General features: G+C 39.1%; 1 protein-coding gene across 4 annotated transcripts in view; it reads left to right on the forward strand.

The window, feature by feature from the left end:
- LOC149015760 (Tetratricopeptide repeat (TPR)-like superfamily protein) overlaps window positions 1-14,189 on the forward strand; it is a 101,551-nt gene that overhangs the window by 9,706 nt on the left and 77,656 nt on the right. The gene's annotated exons all lie outside the window — the stretch shown is intronic.

Here is a 14,189-nt window from a genome sequence, read left to right on the forward strand (position 1 = left end):
AGCCCTGTCTATGGTGATTGTTTGTTATAGGAATTCTAGCCTACTTTTGATTTATTCTTTGGTTTTATTAATACTGACTGTACATGGGCAAAGTTTCTAAAGTTTCCATGGTGCATATGTAAAAGTTTTCCTATGTGGTCCACCTCATTTCTCAGGTGGGATGTTAATCTAGCAATTCCTTAGGTAGGTAAAGCATGGTCTAGATTGGCCAGTTTCAAATCTTAGAACCAAATCTGTACATCTTATGTATTGGCATTTTGACTTATATTATTGGCAATCCTTTGTTTTGAACTCTATTTCAAGAGTATTATTTTCTTAGTGGATCTCTATCGCTTTATTTTGCCATGTGGTGGATCTGTTTGGCTGAATTTTACATGGACCAAGGTACCTTGTGGGGCTCATGACTAGAGCATGTGAAGACTTCTTAGAAGGCTCAGGATCTTATCTACTTAGTTTCTATTCTGGTATTTGTTAATCAAATAATTAAAAATAGGGGTAGAGAAGAAGAAAGAAAAGCAACCAGAAGAGAGGCTGTTCTTGCTATTCAACAGTGGGAGACCATGCTGCACTTATAGTGCAATACATTCCATAAAAGAACCAAATTCCAGGGGATCTCAGGACTTGTGCTAATTTGCGCCAGCACAATGGATCTCGGAAATATTATCTAACATTATTCATGCGTGTGGCTGACTTATAAAGCCTAGTAGTTTCTATTTCTCTTAGTTTATAAATTCAGATTGGAGTTTGTATTTTTGCTGTTGCTAAGAATATTGCCTGAGTAACTCAGCAAAGCTTAGTTCCAATCTAGTATTTTGGAGTTTCTAATTTTTGTTGAGCAATCATTGCTTTATAAATATGTAATTGGCTGTTAGCCAGCTGTGATGATTTAATGAATTGATTAAGTGAAGCTCGGCATTGAGTTTTGTTACTTGTCCGCTGTGAGAGCTATACACTCATGATCTGGGGAACCTTGTTGTTTATTGCTAAATTCCTAAATCCTAGGGCTGATGGAGCTTCCTAAGAGGGCTAAATCCATCATTTTTGTTTCTTCTCTTGTTCTTTCCTGTGAAAGTTCATGTGTTGCTGCTACTGATTAAAAAAGACAATCAAGTAGTTGATCATCTACACCATCATCTGCTGGTGTTGAAGGCCTGAAAACTGAGATTAATTTCTTCCCAAGTTACTGCTATAGATCTGCTGCTATGCCCTCCATTAAACTGTTACTTGCTATTTTCAGTGCACCTTTGTAGCCAAGGTTTCAGCCATTAGATCTTACTGAAGTTGCAGCTTCAACTCACCATCTACAGGACATCCCTTGAGTCAAGGTTCAAGGAAAGCCCCTGGCTGTTTTGGTCTGGAGAATATATCTTTCTATTCTGTTGACCAAGACTACCTCATTCCAACAATCAGAATCAAGCAAAACTTGCACCACTGATTCACCTACATACAACCATCATTTGAACCAAATCTGATCAGGATTCTTGTGATTGTTTTATTTCAGGCCTAAGTTAGTAATGTTTGTCCATACTTGTATTTTCTGTTTTGTGGCTTATTTATAGCTAAGCTACGTATTTTCTGTTTTGTGGCTTCTTTAGAGCTAAGCTACTTTGATCTGTATTTTGTGTCCTTGTAACAAAACTTCGAGGCCAATCAAACCTGCCAAGTGGCAGATATTTGGGGGTACATGAAAGGTTTCCTAATTTCACCATCCAAGAAATCAGCGGGTGGTTAATTATAATGCACGTTACTGTTGCTGCTATTTTTTATATGAGAAATTATCAAAATGGCATTTGGTTCCCATTGTTGGATACTTGGATGTAGTAATATTAAATCTCGTTTCAGAAGGTCATTTCAGCCAGGCTGAACTTTCTGATATACCAAATTTATTGACTGTATTTTTCTCTGGGTTTTACTTTACCAATTTGGGATGTAAAAGTGTAAAATGTTGAAATGGCCAAAATAACCGAAATTTTGACAAAACAATGCAATTTTTAGACAACTTTTGAGAATTTTGGAGGAATATAACTGAAACTTCCAAAATATTGCATTTTTCATTTCGACATAAGACCTCATTCAGCTTGTTAGAATATGCGTGAATCGGTGGTAACTACACTATTGGGGTCCACTCCATATTTGATTATATCTGATTTTATTTTGCCTAGATTTTTATTTTATTTCCTTAGCTAAATAGATTGAGATACTACTTTCTATTTTCTACACAACTCTCCATTCTCTCCTCCCCCATACCTTCTTCTTCTTCTTCTCTTTGTATTGGAGCAGTTACTACAAATCCTGTTTTGAAATTAGAAAGTTGTCAGGTTGAGTAGTCTCTGAGGATATTCAAATTCTACCTGTTGCTGCCTATCTACTGCTATTCTAAATGGCTAATTCTTGTACCAGCTACGACTTAGATCACAACATCAATGAATATGAAGATTTAATTGCTTTAATACCTTTTCCCATGGAAACCTGTCTACAGTTGCTGAGTACGTGAAGATTATGCGTACAGTTCTTGCTCTTGCGAATTTTTTTTCATATAGTTGTGTTGCTCAACTTTAAGTGATGAGGACATCACACGTCCACCCATCATTTTTTATTACTAGAGACAGAGATGACGGAACCTTTCAGCTTGGTTTGGTGAGGCGTATGGAGATACCTACTAGAAAGGGTCATGTGGACCCTTGGGACCATGGTCTATACCACACTTTTTTTATTTTTTTTTATCTTGGGATTATTTGGGATTATTGTAAGGGAAGTTTAGGGAGTTTCTTGTCATATTTTGGGTGTTGGGATTTTATCCTATTGAGGTTATTTTAGAAAAGTCTTTTTTCTTGCTTGCTTTGTGTTCACTGGGGTTGTTTTAGGAAAGCTTTTTCCTTTATTTTACTAACCAACAGCAAGGATTGGTGCATGAAAAGTAGAAAAGAAAAGGATCGAACAGGCTTCTTCTCTCTCCAGGCATGAGCTCTCCTCCCCTTCAGTAAGTCTTCTTCTCCTCCTTTGCTGCTATTTCTTGTCTAGTAAATTCCCTCATCCCCTCTGCTAACTAGTTCTACTCTTTTTTTGGTTGAAAAAAAAAAACCTTCCTTATCCAATAATTTTTTGTCTCTCATCCTCACATCCCTACGGAAGAGACTGTTGCTGCCATGAATTTTCCTCTTCCTTCCTCCTTTCGATCTCCTTTGATTGGAAAATATGCCTTTCCCCTCCCTCTCTTCAGTCCAGCAACTCCATTGCTGGTTCTCTCTCTCTCTCTCTCTCACTCCCCCCTCCCTTTTTTTTCTTCTCTTCTTCTCTCCTGCTTCCGTAAGGCAAAGCCCTTCCTTTTATTTTGTGCCGATAGTTTTTTGTGCTCCCTTCTTTATCTTCTCATTTGGTCTCATATACTCCTGCGGCAGCCCCATTCTGCCAGCATTTTCTCCTTTACCTGCTTTCGTCACTTCCTTTACTTTTTCCTCTGTTGCTACCTTGCTGTTACTTGCCGTTGGTTACCTCATTTGAGGTTTGTTACTTTAGTTTCATTGGTGCATGGGCTATGCTTTGGCTTTGGTTTGAGTTGGGATTAACAATATTTATGTATTTTGCCCCTATTGGATTAATAAAGCATATTACTTGTTGCTGATTCTCCCCCCCCCCCTAATTACTATGAATGTAATGCCCCATTCTCCCCTTCCCTTGACTAGTTGTGTGGATTGACTAAGCTTGACCCGGTTTGTTAGTCTCGAGTTTTTGGATTAAAAATTTGCAGTCTATGTATATTTCTTATTGCTCAGATTATAGCCGGAGTAAATTTCTATTGTTGGTCTGAATATGTGCTGTGTGAACGTGTCTTAGCTTAGCTTAGGATCCTATTTCTTTGTAGAATACCCTAGTTTCTAGTGCTTTCCTACATTAATATAGAGCCTGGTTAGTATATTTAATTTTTTTTAAAATTTTTTTTTATTTTAAACATCTTAGAGTTTGTAAGAACCTTTGCATCAATTTAGTTAATATCTTAGGAACCTTAGGTTTGCTGTCTAGTTCATGTCGTGATGCACTAGGCCCATCCTTAGGCATAACTTGTCGGTAGCAGGGCTGGAATTACAAGAGTGTTACAACCGTCTCTAGGACAGTAAATTCTTCCTTAGGATTTGTGGTCCTAATAGTGTTGCAGATTACTTGGTACGAAAGATACGCATTAAGAGAGAGATCCGTAGACTTAAAGTCGAGAAAGCGAGTTACCTTGCCTAGTTAGAGGTTTTGTGTAGACCCTAGGTTGTCCTTGATGTGGTTTTCTCCCAGACATGTTATCTTGTGCATGACCACTCACAATGGTAAATCATTGCGACATTAACCTTACTCTGCACTTAGTGACCATACGTAGGGAGACACAGGCTGAGTTGTGAGCTAGCAAAGAAGCTCAAGAAGCATGGTCCAACAACCTCTATACTATTGTACAAACCCTTCAGACCCTTTGATAGGCTTACCATTGTGGAGACGACTCTTCCATAGAATACTAGGCAGTCTAGCTCCACTGAGCGCCTTCACACCGACCTTAACTTCGAGGATCACCATTCTGTAGGTGGTGGTGTGGTAGGGAACGCTTTCTTTGGAAATGGTTGAGGTAGAGGTCATGACCCCCGTGGACAACGAGCCATTTGGAATTATCATCCTCCATATAGGGGTGATGATGACTTTGAGCCCTATAATAAAGGATTTGATACTAGGAGATTGATTAAGGAAGAGGCACCGTCTTATGCTGGTTAGATCGGTGCCAAAATCTTATTTGATTAGATTAGGCACATGGATAGGTTCTTTGACTTTTATGATGTCCCAGAAGAGGTCTACTTCAGGTTTGCAAAGATGAAGCTAACTGGAGTAGCGCAAGACTTCGGTTTGATATAGAATCTTAGACATATAACTAAGGCAATAAGTAGTGTCTACCTACGTTGAAATGTAAGAAAGGCTTGCCTATGACCTGTAAGCTGCAACTCTTGAATGAGATGAATGCCTTAAAACAAGGGAGGCTATTACTCATTGAGTACATGGCCAAGTTCAAGGAGCTTAAGATAAGGAGTTGTACTCGTGAGGATCAGGAATAGACTTTGTCTAGATTCTTAACTAGACTCCACATTGACCTCACATGGTGCGTGATGTTCCTCGAGCTTTTAGGACAGCTTTAGAGGTTGAGAAAGCCTTGAAACCCTCCTTCTAAAGGAGGAACACCTCAACAGAGGGTGCATGCTACATGAGGCCTCAACCTTCCATAGGCACCCCCAAACCACCCAATAACCCACCCAAACAACTTGACAATAAGGGTAAGGGAATCTAGGGATCTAGCCCAACGAGGTGTTACAAGTGTCAAGGTACTAGATACATTACCAAAAGATGCCCCAACGGAAATCTTTAGATGGGGTATCCTGAGGATTGTGGACCTGAGGATGATTAAAGTGATGACTATGAGGATCATCCTCCCTAAGAGAATATCTCTGATGAGGAGGTTGACAGAGAGGTTGCCACCTTTAGATTATGAGTAGTGGGACATATAGCGCCATAGAACCCATCCAACGACGAACTTGAGGCTATTGATATTTCTTGTTTGGGTGTAGTGCGTTGCATGATATCGCAACCCGAGGGCAGTGAAGAAGACTGGGGGCGTACTAATATTTTCATTACCTATACCTGCCACCATGGAAAGAACTGTCGAGTTGCCATCGATAGTGGGAGATGTATTGATTGTGGTGGCACAACATACTATGTTCTGCATGGCGCTTAACCCTGAGGCTCACCCAAATCCTTACAAGGTTGCATGTGTCGATCAATCCACCATTCCCTTTTGGTTGAGATGTTTAGTCCCCTTTCACTTTTAGGCTGTAAGGATGGAGTTTGGTGTGATGTCCGGGACATGAATGTCGCCCGCATCATTTTAGGGAGACTCTGGATTTATGATTTAGATGTCACTAATTATGGGAGATCCAACATCTTTATGTTTGAGTTTAATGGGAGGAAACTTAGGCTAACCTCTTCGTCCCCTAAAGATATTAGAGTCCCCAAGAACAAAGGAAGCACTTCAAAAGAAGCCCCTAAGAAAACACTTAACATCTTGAGTTAGAAGAGCTTTGAAAGGGAGTATAAAGAAACGCGTGTTGTTTATGCCTTAGTTGCCTAACAAAGAAATACAAAGGTGTCACGCCTAATGATTGAGGCACCAAGGGAAGTGCAACCTTCATTGAGGGAATTTGAGCAGTTACTCCTAGAGGAATTGCTAGATGAGCTACCAGCTGTTCGTGATATCCAACATGCCATCGATCTAGTTCCAGGCTCATCCTTGTCGAATTTACCTCACTACCGTATGGACTCCAAAGAGCACACTAAGTTAAAGCGTTAAGTTGATGAACTTCTCCAAAAGGGTTTCATTCTAAGAGTCTCAATCCATGCACTGTACCTGCTTTACTCATGCCAAAGAAAGATGGCACAAGGTGTATATGTGTGGATAGCCGACCCATGAACAAATCGCCATTAAGTACGTGTTTCCCATACCTAGACTCGACTATATGCTTGACATGATGGCTGGTGCTACCATATTCTCTAAAATTGACCTGAAGGGTCGGTACCACCAAATATGAATGAGAATAGAGGAGTGGAGATGAATGGAAGACGGCCTTCAAGACTAACGTTGGCCTTTATGAGCGGTTGATCTGTTGATCATGCTATTCACACTTTCAAACACCCTCAGTACCTTTATGAGGATCATAATAGAGGTGTTGATACCCTCTACAGGGAAGTTCCCAGTGGTTTACTTTGACGACATCCTCATTTATAGTAAGACTCGGAAACTTACTTTGATTACCTGTGTTAGGTATTCCAAACACTTCTGAAGGAGAAGCTTTATGCTAATCTTAAAAGTGTACCTTCTTTAACCACTATGTGGTGTTCTTAGGTCTTGTTGTATTAGCTACTGTAGTATCAGCTGACCCCGAGAATGTTAGGGTGATACTAGAATGGCGGGAACCAACCAATATTCATGAGGTTACGAGTTTCTACGGTTTGGCTACTTTCTATAGGCGGTTCATTCACAAATTTATTACCATTATGGCCCCCCATCACCTATTGCATTAGAAAAGGGAAGTTTAAATGCACTAAAAGTGTTACTATGGCCTTTTAGGGGATCAAAAGACTAATAGTCACCTTTCTTGTGCTTACAAGATTTCTCCAATGTCTTGAAGTAGCTTTTTGTGCATTAGGGGTCTGTATAGGAAGTTTCCTTAGGCAAGAGTCCCACCTTGTTGCCTATTTCTGCAAGAAGCTAAATGAAGCCTTGTAATGGTATATGACATATGATAAAGAGTTCTATGCTGTAGTATAAGCTTTGAGATACTAGCATCATTATTTGCTACTGCAAGAATTCATCCTATTTTCCGATCACCAGGCACTCAGATACCTAAGCTCGTAGAAGAAAGTAAACGTTGGACATGCCAAGTGAGTTGATTTCTACAGGAGTACACTTTCTTGCTAAAACACAAGCCTGGGATGAAGAAGAAAACTGCCGATGCCCTTAGTCAAGTGAATGCCTTGCTATAGTTTTATAGTGCCTATAATTGTGTGAAGTCCCTATTGCACAGTTTGAGTGTAAGGTGTTGGGTAGTATCATGCTTGCCTTGATTTCATAGGGATCTTCACTTCTCTTAGTAGGGATCTTCTCACATTTTGATTATAGCTTGTGAGATGGGTTCCTGTTTAAGAGGTCATAGATTGTGCATTCCTAGGACTTCATGAAGAGACCATTTGATTTGGGAGTTGCATAGTGGTGGAGCCATTGGTCACTTTGATCGTGATAAAACTATTCCACTTGTATAGGGCCAATTGTATTGGCTTAGTTTGTAGAGGGATGTAGCGTGTATTATTTTCTATTGTTGGCATTGTCAAACTGCAAAACAACACTATTAGAACATTGATTTGTATGCTCTACCGATTCCTCACTCCCTATAGCAAGGCCTTAGCATGGACTTTGTGTTGGGCGTGCTCTAGACTTGGAGAGGCAATGATTCTATCTTTGTGGTAGTGGATTGCTTCTAAAAAATGGCCCACTTCATCCCGTGCTCGAAGACGTTTGATGCCTTTGTGGTGGCAAAGTTATTCTTGTATAATGTCTTCAAGTTCTATAGCCTTTCACCTCACCATAGTATCTGACATGGATGTCAAGTTCAGTAGTCACTTTTTGCGCATCTTGTGTCATATGTTAGGCACCAAACTCTGATTCTCTACAATGTACCATCCTAAAACCGACGGTTACACTGAGGTCGTTAATAGGAGTTTAGGTTACTTCTTAGATGTCTTGTTGGTGAGAGTCTAGGTAACTAGGATCATATTCTATTCCATGCTGAGTTTTCTTGTAATATGTTTAAGAACCGGTCCACTGGTCTGTCTTCTTTTGAGTTTTGTTTAGGTGTTCAGCCTCGAGCCCTTATAGATCTTACACCAGTACTATTCGGTTCTCAAGTTAGTGAGTCAACCGACATAGCGCGTAGGTGACATACATGCAAAGATATGACAACGGATTGCTTCCAACGATGAGGAATATAAGTCTCGTGCGGATGTTCACCGAAGGCTACAAGAGTTCAAAGAAGATGACTTGGTTTTGGTTCGGATCCTCTTAGCTAAATTTGTGAGAGGAAAAATGAACAGGCTTCACGCTTGTGTGACAGGCCCGTTCAAAGTGATTAAAGGGATCGGTGCAAGTGCTAATGTGATTGATTTGCCATCCGATATGATGATAAGTAGCATCTTCAATGTTGAGGACCTCACTCCTTACCATGACCATCACACTATCCCTTGATCGTATCCACACGCATTGGGAAATTCTCCTTTTTATATTATTCAGTAGGACCTTTTTGCCCACATTACACCTTCCCCTACGTCACCCTAGTTAACCACCTTATTCGAGGAGAGTGTGGATGTGCTATATGAGATAGTTTTATCCACTACCCATGGAAAACAACATGAGTTTCGAATCAAATGGTGTAGATGACTGTTGGATCACACGTGAGGACTTCCAATGATTAGACCCCGAGTTCCTGGAGTACTACCAGAGCTTTCATTCTTAAGAGGTGAATTTTGTGATGGATGGTTTGAGATACCCAAGAATGATATGGGAAGGGAAAAATTTGGTAAATTTTGGAGGGAAAACAATTCAACGCACGGGATGTGTTGGAATAAGGTTTTGAACAAATTGGCCAATCTTTCTCTTTCTTTTCTTCTTTCTTTTTTTTTTTCTTTCTGTTTTCTGCTCTTTTCTGGTTGCAACAAGTCTGACAGGGGTTGGGAGGGGTGCTACTGGGTTAGAGGGAGGAGGGGAAGGGCCTACAGTGCTCGCAGGGGTGGGGAATGGCTTTTGGAAGGTTCACAGGGGGTGGGGAGGGGCTGCCAAGGCGCTGTGATGGACGGGGGCTGTTTGTTGGTGTTGCGCAAGGAGGAAGGAGAGGGGAGGCTGCAATGGGGCTGGGAGGGTTTCTTGGGGATTCTTGATTCTGAAACAGTAGGGCTGATGTTGCAGGGTAGGGGAAGAAGAGGAAGAAGAGAAGAAGTGGGGCAAGGGTTGGGAGGGGATTTACTGGCTGGTTTGCAGAAAGCCAGAAAATTCTCAAAGAATGCTTGCTGGAATTGTTGATTGGTAGCTGTAGAGTTGCTGGACTGTTTGTTTGATTGCAGCCTCACAGGAAAGAGGGAGAGATTTGAAAGAAAGCAACCACAAGGTCCTACCCAAATAGGACCCTGTTGCACCTTCCTTGGCTGCAATGTCAATAATTTTTATTCATCCAGTCTTAACTTGCAAAGAAAGGGTAGGCCTTAATTTATAGCATACTAAAAAAGAACTCGACACTGTGGGATTCCTTTATAGATTAGGATTCCATCAAATTAATCACAACCATTGAAATAAAAATTAAAAGATCTAATGGACCCTAATTGATACATGCTGAAATAAAATTCTAAGTAACTTAAAACTCTAATTTGCACAGGCTAAATTCTTTTTAATTAAAACTCTAATTGACACGTGCTAAATTTTGAAAGAATTTAGGACTCAACTACTAACTCAGGTTAAGACTTCCTAACAAAACTAGACTCTAGAATTAAATCTGAATTTTGGAATTAATTCCAACTACCAAATAGGTTTGGAAATGCCCAAAATACCCCTCCTAGAGGGTTCGGCAGCCTAGTAGGCTTCTTAGGTACATCTTGTGGGCCCCACTTAGGGTTTCAGCCAAGGGGCAATTTCGTGTTCACATCACATTGTTTATGTATTTTGCCCCTATTGGATTAATAAAGCATATTACTTGTTGCTGATTTTTTTAAAAATTTTATAAATTACTCTGAATGCAATGCTGCATTCTCCCCTCCTCTTGGCTAGTTGTGTTAATTTTTTACCCTAATTTTCATGCTGTTTGTATTTCTTATTGCTGAAATTATATCCTTATTAAATTTCTGTTGTTGTTCTGAATTTGTGTTGTGCAAAACCCTCCCCTAATCCCTCCTAGTGTCGTAGTTAGCTCAGGGGACTGTTTCTGTGTAGAATACCTAGTTTCTAGGGCTGTCTTACATCATTAAGATACTTATAATTGATTATCATTATTTATCGACGTGTAATGCTACATGTGAGAGGGGTGATAGGGAACTTGTCTAAATCTACTCAAGACTTTTTAAAGTGGAGACTTTTATCCTGAGATGGTTTTCTACTATTGCAATGATTACCTACTTAGTTTGTAGTGATACTTATTGCCTTTTATCTACCTATTTTGTCTGTAGTAACTCATACTGCCTTTTACCTACCTGCTTGGTCTGTAATAACCGATATTGCCTATTGTCCACCTACTTTGTTAGGACTTAAAGAATAAACCATACAGCCTTTTACATACCTGTATGGTTCACAGTGACATATATTTGACTTGTAGAGACCTTCGGTTGGGGCTCTATTTTTGCCTTTGGTTGAGTAGAATTACTACCTACTATGTACTTGCCTACTATTTGTCTTTTTACAAAGAGCTTATATGTGGACATTGGAGCTGTAGTTTTTAGCTTCTCTTGTGGAGATTCTTGCCTGCTGCTTGTACCTCGTGATATAGCTATTGGAGATGCTACCCTTTTGAGACGATCAGTCGATCACTACAACATACTACTGTTGGCATTATTTGGATAGTGCTTTTGAAATTATTGTTACTGTTTTGCTTGTGGATGTGGTTCATGTTCATTGCCGCCTATTGTTCTCCTTGTTGGATGGTTCGTTTGACATGAGGATTCTTCAAGTTGCTATTGATTATCTCCTAGGTGAAGTTCTCTCAAGTTTTATCGATGTCTGTTATTACTATTTGTGCTCAACAATATTAAGTTTTTAACATATGTTCTTGTTATTCCAAGCTGAAGTTTTCAATATTTATAATTAGGGAGAGTGTTAGGATATGTGTGAATCAATGGTAACCACACTATATGGTCCACCCCAGATTTGATTAGATCTGATTTTGTTTTATTTCCTTAGCTATACTTTCTATTTTTTTTGCACGACTATTGCCTTCTCCTCCACAACTTCTCTCTTCCTTCTTTTCTCGGTTTCTTACTAATTTTAATTTTGTAACAGAGCTTGACTGATATATTAAAAATTTTGGTGGGATTTCGAACTGTGGACCTATATTGAGTTTTCAAGTATTGCAATTGTTTGAGAAGTTCTGGTACTTTAATAGAATAACTTCTATCTCTTTGCCACTTTTCTGGAAATGATAAACTGGTTCAACAGACAAAAAGAAGTGTGTAAATAATAGAAGTGTGAACCTGTTGTGCTTAAGAAAATGTTCAAAATGTTGGTCTGCCCTGGGATCTGCATGTAATCCTCACAGGGACAACTTTTATGCACTGTATGAGTCAATATAGTGATATGTAGCGATGAAGCAGTTCTTCTTCATAAAAATACTCTAGCTTGTGTTCAATACTCTATGTCTAAGTGTCTAACTTTGTTTCCTAGGCTGGTTCGTTTACTACTTTCCAGTTTGTTTCAAAAGCATTGTCGAGTTGGAAGGTTGCTATGACTGCGGAACTGTTACTGTTGGAGGAAGATCAGATGTGCGATCTTGTTTCATTACTCTAGGGGATATAATTTAATAATAAATTTAAGACAGTTAAAAAGAATCAATAGTTTCCTGATTTATTATTATAATTTATTTGATTTGAGAATTGAGTTCAGGATCAATCATTTGGCTGATGCTCACCTGTGCAGTGTGGTTATGTTTCCCTTGGTCAATTTGAGAGAGTTTGAATCTGCAACAGATAGAATTCAAATCTGGGGGCACAAGAATCATGATGGTCCACTTCCTCAGCCAACCATGTAATTTTCACCTACAATTGCAAGGTGAGGTTGTGAGATAGATGCTGGTGGAGGGCAGCAGTAGTTGCAGGAAGAAGAAGAAACAGGAGGGGTAGAGACCTGCCTTTCTAATTATAAACAGTAAATGACTATTTTACCCCTCACTTTTGGGGCTTATAAGTATGCGCTCATTAAAGCCATGCAAAAATGATCAGAAAATGGTTCCCCATCCCACTCCCACATATTCCACAATAGACTGTTATTGATGTTTTTTATAATTAATTTAAAATCAGAGCAGTTCAAAAACTGATTCAAATACATAAAAAGAACGAACAATTGTCAGAAAATGGAAATGAAAAATGATAGTGAGAAGACCATTAATAACTAAAAGCTATTGCAAAAATGGAGACTAAGCTAACAGCAGCTTCTGGTAGAATATTTGACCAACATCAAGAATCTTCTTACCAGTGGTCCATAGTCCATTCCAGTCCTTAAATCACTCCATGCACAGAAATCTTCCCTTTTTTGTTCAAATTTCCTGTCTTGATCTCTCATCTTCAACCAATGAAAAATTGCAACATCAGCAGACCAGGCTTGGCTCTTACTGCAGTTGAATCCCACAGCCTTGCTGGGCTGGTTTTGGGGCTTGATCCTATGCATACATATTGATGTGTGATCCACATCAAAATTTCAGGCAAAAAAGTGAAATTACAAAAGAATTTTATTTCTAAAAAATCAATTTGTAACCATGCTTTTGTAGAAATGACTTAAAATAAAAGATAGAACCCGACTTTGTCTAGTTGTAGATTGGCCTTCGCTTTTTTTTCTTTTGGGTCTTTTGTTTTTGTCTAAATGTCCTATAGTTTTACTGATGTAATCAGGATTGAGGACTAAATTTCCCCTTAGAATGTAGGCCTAAACCAGGCCTTATTGACACATCGAAGAGGTGGCTGAACCCTATGAAGGATAGTTTCGGTCATTTCCTCACCTCCTTTGGGCTCCAAAATTCTCCAGAAAAGTGCAGAACAGTTTTAGGAACAAGGATCTACTCTTTGTTTTTCAGTTGGTCAGTTAGTTGGAGTCCTTGTCTGAGTACGAGTCCTAGTTGGAATCCAATTTTCAAGTAGGATTCCTTCTTAAATTTGATATTGTTGAAGTATATGCAAGTCTGGACTATTTTACTGTTCATGTTACTGTTCACGTGAACAGTAAAAACTGTGTTACTATTCACGTGAACAGTAAAAACTGCATAGTTTCTATTTCTAATGTAGGAGTCTTGCTACATAAGTTTTGGGAGTTTTTAGAAAGCATAGTTTCTATTTTGGTGGTAGTTTCTATTTTCAGAATTTTCTATTTTAGGAGCTAGGAAGTTACTAAAGTTGTAATTTTTTGTTTCCTTTTTCTAGAGGACAATTACTTGTCTCTCAAGTTGTATTAGATTCATTAGAAGCTATAAATAAAAGGGCTCTGTGATTCTAGTCTCTTAAGCAAGAATCACGAGCTTCTTCTACTAGTTCTTCTTCTCTCTTTTCTTTGTTCAAATTCAGCTGCTGTTTTGATTATTTAATGCTTGTTTTCTAACATGGTATCAGATCAAGTTTAATCAACTTAGGGATCGTTTTCTCTCTCTTGGCTGCCCAGTTTTTTTTCCTTCTTTTTTTTTTTTTTTTCCTTTTTCTTATCTAGGGCAGCCCCAACCTTCGCTGCAGTAATTGTGCATGGCTGTCCTTCTTCTTTAACTTTTGAAGTACCAAGTATCTATGTATAATACTACAAAAAGGCCCTAAGCTTTCTGGGGATATGTCTACCTATTTGATTCAACTGAGGCTGCTACTACCCTTTTTTTGTGTGCAAATCTGAAGTT

The sequence above is a fragment of the Hakea prostrata genome, chromosome 5, assembly GCF_041222555.1.
Source record: "Hakea prostrata isolate BN-2017 chromosome 5, UWA_Hpros_2, whole genome shotgun sequence".
NCBI classification, from domain to species: domain Eukaryota; kingdom Viridiplantae; phylum Streptophyta; class Magnoliopsida; order Proteales; family Proteaceae; genus Hakea; species Hakea prostrata.